Consider the following 17,948-nt stretch of genomic DNA (forward strand, 5'->3'; position numbering starts at 1 on the left):
TTTCATATTTCCCAGTACTTTCACATGAGGTTTGACTACAATATTTCAATCCTGCTATATCCTTCTTTATTTAAACTTGCTCTTTCGTGGGCACAGATCTGCTCCAAATAACATTCAGCTTAGGGCAAATGTAATTGCCCAGGATTTTGCTGACTACTCTATCAGGACGTTAGGACAACTCCATGGGGTTTCTGCTATGTACTCCTATTCTGTACTCATGCTAAAATTATCCACAGGAGGAATTTTATCCTGATGGTTTTTTAACATTTAAAACCAGATTTTAAACTTTTGACATATTTACAGTTAATTTACGTAATGTCCGAAAGTCCATGGCCCTTTTGGTGTGCTCCTGTCAAAACTCTGCTGGGATTGCATTGGGAAGGATGTAAGTTAGGCCTGTGTTTAGATACACTGAGGCTGGGCTGTAGTGCAGGTTTTCTATGGATCCTCTACCTGTCCAAGGTCAGTAGCATAGGAAGTCACAAGGTTAGCGATAGGGGTACCCAGTGCTGAGAATTCCCAGGTCTTCAGCTTCTCAGAAGCTAGGCACAATATTGGCACCTTAATACACCTAGTTAAAATCTATCCCGGAGCTAGCCTTCATCATTCTCTTAAAAACACCATTGAAAGATAGTTTTTTAAAAAAGTAAAAATTGTTAAAAATACCTTTTTGCTTCTGAAAAATTCTCCGACTGCCTTGAGAAAAACTGGTACTTTATAACACCAGTCATTGTTGAGTTCTAGCTGTGGTGTCAATGGATCTACTATACATTTGTTTTGTCTCTGTGATTCACAATAAACATCTAGGTGTTTTAAGCTAGCTTCATCAATAGTGAATACCATGATTCATCTGTAATTGCCTAGATGTGCAGTACTATGTAAAATTGCTGTTGCCAGCACAGTTTTTGGCCTGAGTTTTCACATTTGGGTCAGGAGCGAGGAGTAGGGACATTCCCTGGCTCGACAAACCTGACCTAGGAGAAGATGCCTCACAAGTTGGGATTTTTGTGGTGGCGTTCTCTGGGAGTCAGGCAGGGTTACCCCGGAATGAATGCGGGAGCTACCGGGTTTGGAGGTGGGCTGGATGGAAGGCCTGCCTCAGTGCACTGGCACTTCGTCAAAGATTTTAAAAATCAATAAAACAAAACACAGCCCTTCAGCCCTCACTCCTTATACACTTTGATCCTTAATAGCCTCTATGCCAATTTACTGCCAACTCATGCCAACCCATGTACCCGACCCACCACCTTACCTTTACACTTACCATGCCAACTCACCCAGTATCCGCCATGGGCAGACCTCAGCAGCCATGCTGAGATGAAATAAAATAAAGTTCTAGGTGTCTAGTGCAGACTTTGGTCTGAATTTTTCAGGCAGTGAGTGGGCGGCAGTGGTTGCAAAGCCGACGGCTGCCCGCGATCGGCTTCGCGTCGCCATTTTACGCGGGTAGGCCAATTAAGTAATACATGAGCAGTAACGCTCATGCTACATGTGCGGGTGGGGGAGGAGGGAGAGTCGGGCTAGTGCTCTTTCCCACGCATGCGCGCGAAAGAGTACTTCAATCTCCCTGAGGCGCAGAGCTGCCTCAGGGAGATTGAATCGATGTTAAAATAATTAAATAAATGGTTTGAAAATGTATTTAAACATGCCCCATCTCGTGTGACTGTGTCACATGAGATGGGACATGGTTTGATATTTAGGTAAATTTTTTTTATTTATTTAATAAAATGAAACCTCATCTTGCTTGTAGATGAGGTTTCCTAAAAAGCGCGAAGGCCGCATGGTCTTTTCGCCTGCCTGCCAACCTTAAGGTTGGATGGGCAGTGTTAACAATTAGATCAATTACTTTCTTAATGGCCTTAATAGGCTGTTTACACATCGGTGGGTGCGCAGCTGAATCTGGCACACGCCCGCCAAACGAAGTATTGCAGGACTGCGCAATGACATCGGGACGCATGTCTGACATCATCATGTGTCATTTTAAGCATTGGCGTGTCAGGCCCGCCCCCGCATGCCAACCGAAAAATCCTGCCCATTATTTTTTAAAAAGGACTCTCATAAAAAAATCGCTACATTTGCAGTCCCTCAACTAGATATTCCATTAAAGAAGCAAACATTTCATTCAAGTAATTAATCCCTTTTAAAACAAGTATCAGAATGACACAGTAGTTCCTGTTGATGGGTCCACTTGGCAGTTGCTTTTGACAGTTTTGACAGTTTCACTTGACAATTTTGACAGTTCCTGCTCACACTTTTGACAGTTCCTCTTAACAGCTGTGTTTGACAGTTTTGACAGTTTCTTGATACTTTTGACAGTTCTTCTTGACGCTTCTGACAGTTCCCCTTGACAGTCCCTCTTGACACTTTTAACAGTTCCTCTCAACCATTCCTTTTGAGACTTTTGACAGTTTTGACAGTTCCTCATGACAGTCGCTTTGGACAATTTCTCTTGACTGTTCCAATGAGCTTATGCACTTTTATGCACATTCATGTCCACTTTTAACAATCCCAAAGGGCACCATACCTCTCACAAAGGGCAGCTTTCCCCAAGTGTCCCTGGACCATATCGAAAGGGATACCCTATTACTTCAAAAGGGTACCCACGTCTTCAAAGGACTCCACAAAGTTTAGACCTACCCTTGCCAGGTCTAATCTGCACATGTTGTTTTTCCCATTCCTGGCTAATGAAATTCAGACATGACTAGAGGTAGCTGCTGTTTTATATGGGCATCTGCCTCTGCGAAATGCGCATGAGAAAATCTTGGCCCAGGCCCGTTCATGCCCCTATGAGAATGGTAGGTGCCTTGTTTGTGGGACTTCTGTTTTTTGGCTTCTTCCACCATTTCTTCAATGATGGAGAGGCTCTCTGTTGTTGCAAAAAATCAGGACCTTGTTTCTGTGCATGCCTTCATAGTCCCTTGGTTTTTTTCTATTTTAGATGATAAAATAATAATTAAAAAGTGTTAAACTAGATGATCGAAACAGAATAAGTAACAATCAAGGCGGACCATGACAGTCTTTGTAAGGCAGACTTTGACTTGGTCACTCCTGAGTTATTTGTTCCCCCTTATTCATGGGATATTAATCCTATTTCACAGTTGACCATTGAGTACCTTCTATTTATACCAATAGCATTTACATATGATCTGAAACATATTTTAATATATCAACCATGATATCAATTTATAACCCTGTAAAGCTACATGTGACAATGTAATAGAATTTTCTTCAGGGCAGGAGGCAGTTAATTCTTGCAAGCCATGAAAGATGAAAATTGAAACAGAATGTTGGAAAACTAGAATTTCATGGGCAGTCTCCACATAACTGAAATGTGTGATGCTTAGATGGGGCTGTTCAGTAAAGCCAAGATGCAGTCAGCAGCTAAAAAAAAATCTTGTTCCATTAAATATCTTTAAGCTGCTTAATGTGATTTCTCTTGGCTGTCTGTGCTGCAGAATATTTTCACAAGAATGTCTGACATTTGTGACTGGCTTTCCTGGAGTTAATTTTTAACCACAATACTTCAAACAGATCTGCTAATCTATTTTTTTATGTGACTGCAGTTACAAGAAAGAGTTCAGAAACTTTTTTTTTGCAAAAGAGCCACTTTTTATTTTGTTTTAAATTGAGTCGAGAAATTGTATAGGCACAGCCACTGACATATGAGTGTAGGGATACAGCCTGCCAGACCAACATGCTTGCCATGACTTAAGCCTGTTGTCACTCTCGACATTAAACTTAACAAGCTTCAAACAAGATTATCAGACTTTTAAGGACTGGACTGCCATAAAGAAAAGCTATTAGCCTCTCTAAGGATGGTAGTGAGAAATCTTCTCCTTCATGGCTGTTTCTCTTCTTTTGCTCTTCTCCATTTTTGTTTTTGTTCACTTTTGTCTCTTTTACTTTTTTCCTTCACTTCTCATTTTCTGGTTTTTGCTTCTATCCTTTACTCTTTTTTTTCTTTCAAGAGTTTTCCTTTGACTTTACTTTCTGCAGTGTTTGAATACAAGATGGTGGAGCTAGATGGGCCTCCAGAATGGCCAGGGAGTGAGGCTGCAAAATGCAAATTGGGAACCTTGTAATTGAGAAGCTGACTCCAGCTACATGTGGATGTAGAAGGTTCCACAACACCATTCAATTAAGAGTCCTGGTCTTTGGCCAATAATCCTCCCTCAAACAACATCACCAAAAATAAATTAACTTGTCATTAATCTCACTGCTGTTTATGGGACCGAGCTGAACACCATGTTTACCTGTCCAGCAGCAGTGATTGCATTTCAAAGGTCAATTATAGTAGACGAAGATATTTCATTCTTTCTCTTTCACCTCTAAGCTTAAATGTGCAGTTTTGTGGAGCCTGGCATTTTGGGCATTCCTTGATGCAACATCTAATTTGAGTTGAATTGAAACATGCCTTGGGCATAATGTGGAATAGCACAATTTTGAATGAAGTATAAACTCATTCCAATTTCTATAAAGATCCTGTATTTTGACGGAATTACATCTTGGTGTTGAGCACAAGACAAATCATTATCAAATACGGAATTCTTTACATTCACCATATTAATATCAATTTATATTTACATTTGACTCAAAAACCTTTTATTTTCAGACTGTAAACTGACACAGCATTTTTGCTTCATTTAAATAATGTCATTAGTTCCTAGAATCACATGATCACAATTAAAATGGAAATATATTGCACGTCCTTGACCAATAATTTCTACATATATTTCTACCTTATATAAAAGTAAGAAAGAACATACACCTAAGTATTGCATTTCACATGCTCAAGAAGCCACAAAGAATTTCATGGCCAATAAATTAATTTTGAAGTATAATCACTTTGTTTTGTAGGCAAATGTGTGTAACTAATTAGTGCACAAATTCCTCATAAAGCACTGAAATAAATAACCAGTTATTCTGTTTGACTAATAGAAAAACTTTGCCCAGGGCATTGGAGGAACTCTACTCTTAATTGAATGGTGTCGTGGAACCTTCTACATCCACCTGAACAGGCTTTGGTGTAATATCTGTGGTGAAAGATGGCATCTACGACTATCTCAGTATTAGAGTCGCAGCCAAGATTATATAGGCATGTGTGACAGCCAGTTATTCACAGCAAACTCCATTGACAAGCAAATGATATGACTGACCAATTAACCTAACTTTGGTTGAAAAATTAATATTTCCAGAGCAAAAGGAGAGGTCCCTGCTGTTATTGATTAGTGCAATGGATTATTTTATCTCCAACTGACTAAGCAGATGATGCTGTCAGTTAAGTTATCACCTTAAGGATAGCACTTCTGACAATGCAGTACTCCCTCAGTAATACATTGAAGTGTCAGCCTTGATCAACTTTGAAGTGGAGCACATATCTGTAAACTTAGTGCCCCTTTCTATTACTCCTTGTTCCTTTATGGTTTATGCTTTATGCCTTAGCAGCACATATTAGGGGCAGCCTGGGAACCGAAACTCTATAACTATTCCTCTGAAGAAATATCATGGATTTCTGCTCCAGTGATAGCACAAATTGCTTGACTGAATCAGGCATGCTGAAACAGCTGTTCTCTTTACGATAGACACTGGAAGGAGCTGAGAGTCAGATTATGCTGCAGCTTTAGATGCCTGTCTGTGGAACCATGGTGAATGTAAAGAATTCACTTGTCTGTGGTGTATGATAAAAATGTAGTTGCTCTGCACTTGTAAAACAAATTGCACAGATGTTGGTTCAGAGGTTATGTGGTGACAAACAATACGATGTGCCTTACATTGAAAAGTGTGCTGACCAAATAATAAATGAGCAACAAAGTTGTACATGAGTTTTCTCTCCAAGCCATAAATCATATGCAATAAAAACAGAAGATGCTGGAAAAACTCAGCAGGTCAAGCAGCATCTGGAAAGAGAAACAGGTTTAACTTTTCACGTCCATATGACCCTTCTTCAGAGCTGGAGAGAAGTGGAAATGTGATGAAATTTATACTGTTTAAGGTGGTGGAGCAGGTGAAGCTGGATAGAAGGCCAGCGATAGGTGTGTCCCCAGCTATTGCTGGCCTTCTATCTGGCTTCACTTACTCCATCCCCTTTAAACAGTAAAAATTTCATCACATTTCCACTTCTCTTCTGCTCTGAAGAAGGGTCATATGAACATGAAAAGTTAACCCTATTTCTCTCTCCAGATGCTGCTTGACCTGCTGAGTTTTTCTAACATTTTCTGTTTTGTTTCAGATTTCCAGCATCTGCAGTATTTTGCTTTTAATCATATGCAACATTTTGCTTTTGTGTCTTCTGTTCATACCAAGTTTAAGCAAGTTATTAAAATTACATAATAATATTAATTTACAAATTACATTGGAGTATTAATTGTGGACTGATCCTTTTTCATGGTGTCACTTGTGAAATTGTTCCCATAAAATAGTATTGTGTGATGTAGGATGTAAGACTTCCAATTTATCCCCCAGCCCCCACCCCCAGATTCTCCCAGCTAAGGCTATGGGCCCTGACAATATCACAGCAGTAGCGATGAAGACTTGTACTCTAGAACTAGCCCTGTCACTAGCCAAGCTATTCCAGTACAGTTACAACACTTGCATCTAACCGATAATGTGGAAAATTGCCCAGATATGTCCTGTCCACAAAAAGCAGGACAAATCCAATCCGGCCAGGTTTCACCCCATCAGTCTACTCTCGATCATCAGCCAAATGGTGGAAGTTTTGCCAATGTTGCTATGTGCAGCACTAGCAAAGCAATAACCTGCACACCGATGTTCAATTTGGGTTCCACTAGGGCACTTAGTTCCTGACTTCATTACACCTATGACCAAAATATGGGCCAAAGAGTTGAACTCAAGAGGTGAGGTAGAGTGATTGCACTTTACATCAATGCAACAAGGAGTCCAAGCAAAATTGAAGTCAGTGGGAATCAGTGGAGGAAACTCTCAATTCTTGGAATCATACCTGGCATAAAGGAAAATGGTTGTTGATGTTGGAGACCAATCATCTCAGCCCCAGCATATACTGCAGGAATCCCTCAGCATAGTGTCCTAGGCCCAACCATAGAACCATAAGAAAGTTAAAGCACAGAAGGAGGCCATTCGGCCCATCTTGTCCATGCCTGCCTGAGGACACCCAGGTGCCCTTTCTAATCCCACCTTCCTGCACCCGGCCCATAGCCCTGCAGCTTACAGCACTTTAGGTGCAGATCCAGGTACTTTTTAAAAGGGTTTAGAGTTTCTGCCTCTACCACCAACCTGGGCAGTGAATTCCAGACACCCACTATCCTCTGTGTAAAAAAGCTCTTCCTTATGTCCCCCCTACACCTTCTGCCACTTATCTTGAATCTATGTCCCCTGGTTCTAGAATTCTCCACCAAGGGAAACAATTTTATCCTGTCCACTCTATCTATTGCCCATATAATTTTGTACACTTCAATCAAGTCACCTCTCAGCCTTCTTTGTTCTAAGGAAAATAACCCCAACCTATCCAATCTCTCCTTGTAGCTACACTTTTCTAACCCTGGCAACATTCTTGTAAACCTCCTCTGCACTCTCTCCAGAGCTATTACATCCTTCCTGTAATGTGGTGATCAGAACTACACAGAATACTCCAGTTGTGGCCTTACCACAATTCCAACATTAAATCCTTACTTTTATATTCTATACCTCTGCCAATGAAGGAGAGCATTCCGTATGCCTTCTTTATAACCTTGTCTACATGACCTGCTGCCTTCAGGGACCTGTGTACTTGTACGGCAAGATCTCTCACTTCATCTACCCCTCTTAGTATATTCCCATTTATTGTGTAATCCCTGTAACTGTTTGACCTCCTTAAATGTATGACCTCACACTTCTCTATGTTAAAATCCATCTGCCACTTTACCGCCCACTCTACAAACCTATATCTTTTTGGAGATTATGGCTACCCTCTACACTATCCACTACTCGGCCAATCTTTGTGTCATCTGCAAATTTCCCAATCGTGCCCCCCATGTTCATGTCCAAATCGTTAATATATAACACAAACAGCAAGCGTCCCAACTCCGAGCCCTGTGGAACACCACTTGAGAAAACTTACCATTCGCAAGGGCATCCATCGACCATTACCCTTTGTTTCCTGTTACAAAGCCAACCTTTTATCCAGTTTGCCACATTACCCTAAATCCCATGGGTTTTTACTTTCCTGACAAATCTGCCATGTGGGATCTTATCAAATGCCTTGCTAAAATCCATGTACACATCCACTACACTACCTTCATCAACCCTTCTTGTCACTTCCTCAAAGAATTCAAATAAGTTTGTGAGACAAGACCTTCCTTTAACAAATCCATGCTGACCATCCCTGACTAGTCCATGCCTTTCCACATGACAGTTAATACTACCTCTCAGGATTGATTCTACTAATTTGTTCACCACCAATGGAAGACTAACTGGCCTATAATTGTTTGGCATTTCCTTTGATCCCTTTTTAAACAATGGAACTACGTTTGCATTTCTCCATCCTCCGGTACCGCCCCTGTATCTAGTGAAGATTGGAAAATCATCCTCAGAGCATCTGCTATCTCCTCCCTGACTTCCTTCAGCAGCCTCGGAAACAATCCATCTGGCCCTGGTGACTTATAAACTTTCAAGGATTTCAACCCCTCGAGTACTTCCGCTCTCTTTATGACTATCCCGTCCAATATCTCGCAGTGTACCTCGTGGTCTACTATATCTACATCCTCCTTTTCCTTTGTAAACACGGAGACAAAATATTCATTCGAAATCCTTCCCACAGCCTCTACACGCAAGTTTCCATCTTCATCTCTGATAGGTCCCACTTTTTCCTTAACTAACCTTTTAGCATTAAGGTATTGGTAAAACATCTTTGTGTTATCTTTAACTACTTGCTAATCTTCCTTCATGCCCTTTCTTTGATTTCCTTATTTCCTTTTTTACTTCGTCCCTGCAATTCCTATATTTGTCTCGGCTATCTGCAGTGCTTAGTTCTTTGTGCCTGTCATACGCTTTCTTTTTCTTCTTGATCTTCCCCTGTATTCCTCTAGACAACCAGGGGGGGTCTAGATTTGGCAGTACCACTCTTATTTTTGTAGGGGACATGTCTACTTTGTACAATTAGGATCTTGCTTTTTAATGTTTCCCACTGGTTTTCCACTGTTTTGTCCTCCAGCAGTGCTGTCCAGTCCACCTCAGCCAAGTCCCTTCTCATTTCAGAAAAATTTGCCTTCCCCCAGTTCAAGACTTTTACTCCTGCCTTATCTCTATCCTTTTCCGTGGTAATGCTAAATCTAACTGAATTGTGATCACTATCCCCGATATGTTTGCCAACTGTCACTTCACCCACTTGCCCTTTTTCGTTCTCCAAGACTAGGTCCAGAATTGCATCTCATCTCGTTGGGTTTGTCACTAATTGGTTGAAAAAAATTTTCCTAGACACACTGCATGAATTTTTCTCCGAGTGCCCCTTATATTGTTTGAATCCCAGTTGACATTAGGATAGTTGAAGTCTCCTACTATTATTGCCTTCTTGTTCTTACAAGCAGAAAATTGCCTACATATTTGTTCTTCTATCTCCCTTTCACTATTTGGGACTCTGTAGTATACTCCCAGTAGTGTGACTGCCCCTTTTTTATTTCTAAGCTCAACCCATAAAGCCTCGTTTGTTGACCAATTTAGTATATCATCCCTTCTCGCAACTGGAATTGATTCTTTAGCCATTAGGGCTTACCCACCCCCCCCCTCCCTTTTTATCTCCTACTCTAACGTGTCTGAAGACTATAACCAGGGATATTAAGCTGCCAGTTTTGTCCCTCCTTTAGCCAGGTCTCCGTTATAGCAATGACATCCTGTTGCCATGTGTCTACCTGTACCCTTAACTCATCTACCTTGTTTGTAATACTCCTTGCATTGAAGTATAAACAGTTTAACCCTGTCAATTTCCCTTGTTGGACACTTTGTAAACTTTGCTTCTCCTGTAACTCCATATCTATCACAACGTCCCTTGCTAATCTTCTACCTCCATTTTTCTGATCTGAATGTGACCTATCTGATCCTACATCTGGGATCCCATTCCCCTGCCACACTAGTTTAAACACTCCCCAACAGAATTAGCAAAAGTCCCTGCAAGGACACTGGTCCCAGCTTTGCCTGGGTGCAGCTCATCCAGTTTGTACAGGTCCCACCTTCCCCCTAACTGGTCCCAATGCCTCAAGAATCTGAATCCCTCCGGCTACACTGTCTCTCCAGCCATTTGTTCATTTGGCCTATCCTCTTATTCCTGCTCTTGCTAGCACGTGGAACTGGGAGTAATCCTGAGATTACTACATTTAAGGCCCTGCATTTTAATTTATCTCCTAACTTCCTGTACTGAGCTTGCAGGTCCTCATCCCTTTGTTTACCTATGTCGTTGATACCAATGTGTACCACAACCACTGGCTGCTTACCTTTCCCCTGCAAAATGTCCTGCAGCCGCTCCGTGACATCTTGGACCCTGGCACCAGGGAGGCAACATACCATCCTTGATTCACGTTTGCGGCCACAGAAGCGTCTGTCTGTGTCCCTAACTATTGAATGCACTATCACTATAGCCCTGCCACTTGTTTTCCTCCCGCCCCTCTGAGCAGCAGAGCCCCCCCACGGTGCAGCGAACTTAGCTGTTGCTGCTTTACCCTGAGAGGCCAACCCCCCCAACAGTATCCAAAGCAGTATATTTGTTAGATGTGATGACCAGAGGGGACTCCTGCACTACCTTCCTGAGTCTTTTACTGTTCCTGATGGTCACCCATTCCCTTTCTGCCTGTGTAATCTTCACCTGCGGTGTTACCACCTCGCTAAACGTGCTATCCACGACTTGCTCAGCATCATGGATGCTCCACAATGAGTCCACCTGCTGTTCCAGCTCCAAAATCCGGTTAGCTAGAAGGTGCATTTAGACACACCTTCCACACACATGATCACCAGGGACGCTGGAGGCATCCCTCATTTCCCAAATCCTGCAGGAGGAGCATATCACGGGTCTGTGTTCTCCGGCCATGACATCCCTCTCGATTAAGCTAGTTACTCCCTTAAAAAATACGTGAGCTCGGGGCCTTATTTATGTTCTTGACTAATTACACTTGTACAGTACTAATGTATATATGTTTTTTTAGCTCCTACCTCAGTATTAAGCAATGAATTACTTTAATAGATTGAAATAAAACTCACCAGGATTTACTCACCAATCAGCTGCTTTTTAAAAATTCCGTTCTTTGACAGTGGATCCTCCTTGGTTCCTTTCTGAGTTGCAGTGACTGCGCTGACTTCTCCCAGAATGCTTTTCAGTCACTTCTCACTACCGCCCTCTGTTGGATGCTCTTCCTCCTGTTGAGTGCAGGGGTACTTCTCCTTGATCCCCTCCTGAGTTGCGGTGACTGCGCTGACTCCTCCCAGACTGTTTCTCAGTCACTTCTCATTACCGCCCCATTTTGAGCTGCTTCATCAATGACCTTGCCTCCATCATAAGGTCAGAAGTGTGGATGTTTGCTGATGATTGCACTATGTTCAGCACCATTCATGACACCTCAGATACTGAAGCAGTCCATGTCCATATGCATCAAGACCAAGACAACATTCAGGCTTGGGCTGAGAAGTGGCAAGTAACATTAATTTTTTTTATTTATTCATGGGATGTGGGCTTCGCTGGCTGGGCCAGCATTTATTGCCCACCCCTAGTAGCCCTTGAGAAGGTGGTCGTGAGCTAACACCTTAATCCGCTGCAGTCCATGTCATGTAGGTACACCCACAGTGCTGTTAGGAAGGGAGTTCCAGGACCTTGACCCTGCGACAGTGAAGGAACGGCAATATATTTCCAAGTCAGGAAGGTGAGTGACTTGGAGGGGAACTTCCAGGTGCTGGTGTTCCCATCCTACTGCTGCCCTTGTCCTTCTAGATAATAGTAGCTTTGGGTTTGGAAGGTGTTGTCTCAGGAGCCTAGCTGAATTCCTGCAGTGCATCTTGTAGATGTTACTCGCTGCTGCTACTGTGCATAGGTGGTGGAGAGAATGAATGCTTGTGGATGTGGTGCCAATCAAGCGGGCAGCTCTGTCCTGGATGGTGTCAAGCTTCTTGAGTGTTGTTGGAGCTGCACTCATCCAGGCAAATGGGGAGTATTCCATCACACTCCTGACTTGTGCCTTGTAGTTGGTGGGCAGGCTTTGGGGAGTCAGAATTCCTAGTCTCTGACCTGCTTTTGTAGCCACAGTATTTATATGGCTAGCCCAGTTCAGTTTCTGGTCAATGATAACCCCCAGGATGTTGATAGTGGGGGATTCAGTGATGATAATGCTATTGAATGTCAAGGGGTGATGATTGAATTCTCTCTTGTTGGAGATGGTTATTGCCTGGCACTTGTGTAGTGCAAATATTACTTACCAGTTATCAGTCCAAGCCTGGATATTGTCCAGGTCTTGCTGCATTTGGACATGGACTACTTCAGTATCTGAGGAGTTGCAAATGGTGCTGAACATTGTGCAATCATCAGCGAACATCCCCACTTCTGGCCTTATGATGGAAGGAAGGTCACTGATGAAGCAGCTGAAGATGTTCAGGCCGTGTACACTACCCTGAGGAGCTCTCGCAGTGATGCCCTGGAGCTGACATGACTGATCTCCAACAACCACAACCATTTTCCTTTGTGCTAGGTATGACTCCAACCACTGGAGAGTTTTCCCCCTGATTCCCATTGATTTCAGTTTTGCTGGGGCTCCTTGATGCCACATTTGGTCAAATGCTGCCTTAATGTCAAGGGCGGTCACTCTCAAATCGTCTCAGGAGTTCAGCTCTTTTGTCCATGTTTGGACCAAGGCTGTAACGAGGTCAGGAGCTGAGTGGCCCTAGCAGAACCCAAACTGGGTGTCAGTGAGCAGGTTACAGCTAAGCAAGTGCCGCTTGCTAGCATTGTTTATTACCTCTTCCATACTTTACTGATGATCGAGAGTAGACTGGTGGGGTGGTAATTAGCCAGGTTGGATTTGTCCTGCATTTTGTGTACAGGACATACTTGGGCAATTTTCCACATAGCCAGGTAGATGCCAGTGTTGTAGCTGTACTGGAACAGCTTGGCTAGGGCCATGGCAAGTTCTGGAGCACAAGTCTTCAGTACTATTGCAGGAATATTGTCAGGCCCCATAGCCTTTGTATTATCCATTGCCTTCAGCTGTTTCTTGATATCACGTGGAGTCAATCAAATTGGCTGAATGCTGGCGTCTGTGATGCCGGGGACCTCCAGAGGAGGCCGAGATAGATCATCCACTTGGCACTTCTGTCTGAAGATTTTAGCAGATGCTTCAGCCTTATCTTTTGCACTGATGTGCTAGGCTCCCCCATCATTGAGGATGGGGATATTTATGGAGCCTCCTCCTCCAGTGAGTTGTTAAATTGTCCACCACCATTCACGACTGGATGCGGCAGGACTGCAGAGTTTAGCTATGATCTGATGGTTGTGGGACCACTTAGCTTTGTCTATCACTTGCTGCTCATGTTGTTTGGCATGCGAGTAGTCCTGTGTTATAGCTTCACCAGGTTGATACCTCATTTTTAGGTATGCCTGGTGCTGCTCCTGGCATGCCCTCCTGCACTCTTCATGCCACACAAATTCCAGGTAATAATCATCTCCAACAAGCCAGATTCTAACCATCGCTCTCCCCTTGACATTCAGTAGCATTATCATTGCTGAAACCCCCACTATCAACATCCTGGAGGTTATTATTGACCAGAATCTGAATTAGACTAGGCATGTAAAGACTGTGGTGACAAGAACAGGTCAGATGCTGGGAATTGTGCAGTGATTAACTCACCTCCTGACTCCCCAAAGTCAGTCCACCATCTATAAGGCATAAGTCAGGTGTGTGCTGGAATACTGTCTACCTGGATGAGTGCAACTCCATTAAACTTGAAGAAGCTCAACACCATCCAGGAGAAAACAGCCCCCTTGATTGGCTCCCCTTCCAGTAGCTTAAACAATTACTCCCTCTATGACAGATGCATGATAGTAGCAGTCTGTACCCTATATATATGCACTGTAGCAATATGCCAAATCTCCTTTTGACAGCAGCTTCTAAACCCATGATCTCCACCACCTAGAAGGACAAGGTCCGCAGATGCATGGGAACGCCACCACCTGCAAGTTCCCCTCCCAGCTGCCGACCATCCTGACTTGGAATTATATCATAGTTCCTTTATAGTCACTGAGTCAAAATTTTGGAAAAACCTTCCTCACAGCACTGTAGATGCACCTGCAGCTGATGGACAGCAGTGTTTCAAGAAGATGACTCAACACCACCTTCTCTTTATCCAAGAAAGGATATACTTGCCATTGAGGGAGTGCAATGAAGCTTCACCAGACTGATTCCTGGAATGACAGGAGTGCCCTATGAGGAGAGATTGAGGAGATTGGGTCTGTATTCTCCAGAGTTGGAAGAATGAGAAGCGATCTCATTGAAACATATAATTCTTACAAGGCTTGACAAGGTAGATGCGGAAGGATATTTCCCCTGGCTTTTTGGTGGGGGGGGGCGGCGGTGGGCGGCGGCGGCCTCTAGAACCAGGAGTCACAGTCTCAGATGAAGAGGTAGGCCATTTAGGGCTGAGATGAGGAGGAATTTCATCACTGAGGGTAGTAGATCTTTAGAATTCTCTACCCCAGAGGGCTGTGGATACTCAGTCATGGAGTACGTTCAATTCAGAGCTCAATAGATTTCTAGCTTGTAAAGATATCAAAGGATATGGAGATATTCTGGGAAATTGTGATACAGGTAGAAGATCCACCATGATCTAGTTGAACGGCAGTGCAGGCTTGAAGGGCCAATTAACCTGCTCCTGCTCCAATTTCCTATGTTCCTATATTCTCAAGGGCAATTAGGGTGAGCAACATATGCTGACCTTGCCAACAGTGCTCACAACCCACAAAAGATTGGCTCAGGCAGCACTGAGACGGCACCAGTGATTTCCCTCATAGTCATAAAAATGACAGTTGTTCATATGTAAGCCTGATTGGTAAAGGATGAAGATCACTTCAAGTGTGGGGAAAGAATAACAGAGCACAAAACAATCCTCACTTCAAGCCCAGCAGAGCACAAAATGGTCCTCATTTCAAGCTCAACAGGGGTCACTAGCAATGACCAGGAGTGGAAATGTGGATTTATTTGTTTCCCCCACTGTAATCTCGAGGCACCAAAGCCAATTATAACAAAAACAAAAACAGAATTACCTGGAAAAACTCAGCAGGTCTGGCAGCATCGGCGGAGAAGAAAAGAGTTGACGTTTCGAGTCCTCATGACCCTTCGACAGAACTTGAGTTCGAGTCCAAGAAAGAGTTGAAATATAAGCTGGTTTAAGGTGTGTGTTTGGGGGGCCAATTATAACAGCCTGATGCCATTTTCTGTTAAAATCAATTAGCTCAACACAGAGCAAAGTGTGATCCTTTTCTTGGATCTTCCTGGTCTGTGCAGCTTAGTATCACAATGGGCAAGGCAATTAAACAATTGAATATTCAAGGCAACCAGAAAGGAGACGGTGTTGATAGCCATGTTTATGGCAACGATACAGGACAAAGTTAACATGATAACAGTAAAGTGTAGCGATGCTGCATTTAGGTAAACCCTCAATAAATAGTTGCCCAGTACAAATAATGTGGATTTAAAAAGGCATTTTTATATATAGGTTAGGAATATATTCCCTGCAGTTTACTTACTTTAGCGGCAAAGTTAAGGGTAAATTTTCACTTTTACTACTGCTTATACAGAGCTTCATGTACCTACAGTACACTTGAGGAGTTGGGTTTCATTTGGTGTTTCATTCATCACTTTCAAGATGAAAGTTTACTCCTTTAAGTTAATATAAAATGGTGTTTCCTGCTCTAAATCTAAGTGCCCTTGTTCTTAAAAAGTGAACTTAGAAAATATACCATTATGTTCCTTCAACCAAGTGTTTATAGCTATTAATATTTTCCCAGAGAGCCACCTTTATTATTTTGATCTTCACATTTAGTGAATTACTATCCAGAACTCCAGTGCAGTCAAAGGGAGGACTGGATTTCATCCTGTTTAACAGCTATTCCGGTTAGCAGGCGGCAGATGAGTTGTCCCCCTGCACTCCTCCTCCTTGTCATGTGCAGGGAGCTACCTTGTGTATTCCATACAAAGTGCCACCAATTGGCGCAATCAGACCTATACCATCTAATGTAGATTCTATAAGAGCTTCATGAAAGCCCAAGAAAGATTTGTTGGCAAAAGTAATTAAACCCAGAAGGATTTTTTCCAGCCATTATGTACTATTTTCACTACCAGAATGCTGTTGAAAACGCTGTTGAGATGGAATTTGGCAGTTAATTTTGGACCACCCTCCAGTGCTGATATTCTTAAATTTGAGACTGCTTCCTTTGCCTGAGATTGGCAGGCACCTAAACTTGTGCATGCCTGCCTATTCCATGCTACTTGGAAATCTTGTCATCAGCCAACCTTTGGATGGAAGACCCTTCTGATTGTCTCCTTCAAGCTAATGTTTAGGGACTGGAACTGATATATTTGTAAATAATTGTTGCCTTATTCAGGCATCCAGGCTGCTTACTTGGCCTTAACTGACTCTATCCCCTTCCACCGCTCCCCCCACCTCCTGCCCCCCAAATGAAACTTCCTCCTGAAATCAGGTATGTATCATTTGTGACGAATATCAAGTTCATGGTTCATGTTAATATTTTAGATGTAAAGTGTAGTTCTGGGAAGATTAAAGTTTAACTCACAAAATAGGATAAATGTAACTAAAGCAGCTTGGAATATATTACACATAAAAGGTTGGGGCCACGTTGAGAGGGGATTAACAGGTAGAAGGGTAAGATCCTAAAACAGCCGTTGGGCTTTTTTAGCTGGAGGAATGGAGACATGATGTCTACACTGCTTGCAAGTAAGTGCAGTCCAGAGAGATGTTTTCTTTTGGGAGTTAGAGTTAAATTAATTTAAAAGCATTTGATGAATCCCTGAAAGGCTATGTCATCATGGAGATGGGTTGAGCTTAAGAAGCTTTTCTGGTTTCAATTTATCTGTGTATTTGCTGAATGAGTGAGTGTAATGCAGCAGGGAAAGAGGCCTTACCGAAAAGGTGCTGCTGTTAGCAGGCTTCAGGCAGTTAGGGCTCATAGAAGCCTTGAGAGCCGTTCAGTGCAGTTAGGGCTCAGGAGACCTGAGCGGGTGGCGAAAGGTCACTGCTTGCATGCTGGAGAAAATTAGAGCTCAGAAGAAGCCCTGGAGCTATTTATAGCTCGATGTAACTGGGAAACTGGAGTTTGGAGAAAGCCAGGAGCAATGCCAGCTTAGTGAAGCTTGCAGTCTGTGAAGGAATTGGAATTATGCCAATAATTAGAGGTGGGAGTGTAGCTTTTTGAATCCTGTGAAATGCAGTCTCTGCAGAAGGGATTGTAGGGATGAGCAGTCATTGAGGTAGTCCAAGCTGGAGCAGCTTTTGAGGAAATTCAGAGGCTGGTACTTCGTAAGTGAGGAGATGAAAACCCTTGTGAGGGGGACAGAGTTTTAAAAAGATTTTGTGACTCATAGTGTTGTAACGATGTGAGAGTCCCTTGTGGAGCCTTGCTTAGGTTCTGAGCCGTACTCTGGAGTGAGGAATGAGTGCCAATGTCAAGTGATTTGTTGAAACAACAATTTCACTGAATATTGAATAATGATAATTATAAAAATAATAGTAATATAACAATTATAGTTGAAAATATAAGAAAAGAAAGTAAAAAGAAAGAAAGATAACTTTAATGAAAGGAGAAAGCACTTTATATATATATATATATATATATATATATATCAGAAGAAAAGAAGAAAGATTTTTTTTAAAAAGCACAAACAATAAACCTGATAGCTCCCCAAAATAGAAAATCCCAAATTAGCCTGTTCCATGACAGGACTCTAAATTGG

General features: G+C 42.6%; 1 protein-coding gene across 1 annotated transcript in view; it reads left to right on the plus strand.

Annotated features, from left to right (window-relative positions):
• fras1 (Fraser extracellular matrix complex subunit 1) overlaps positions 1–17,948 on the plus strand; it is a 398,900-nt gene that overhangs the window by 79,287 nt on the left and 301,665 nt on the right. The window lies entirely within an intron of this gene.

This window comes from Carcharodon carcharias, chromosome 1, assembly GCF_017639515.1.
Source record: "Carcharodon carcharias isolate sCarCar2 chromosome 1, sCarCar2.pri, whole genome shotgun sequence".
Classification (NCBI taxonomy): Eukaryota; Metazoa; Chordata; class Chondrichthyes; order Lamniformes; family Lamnidae; genus Carcharodon; species Carcharodon carcharias.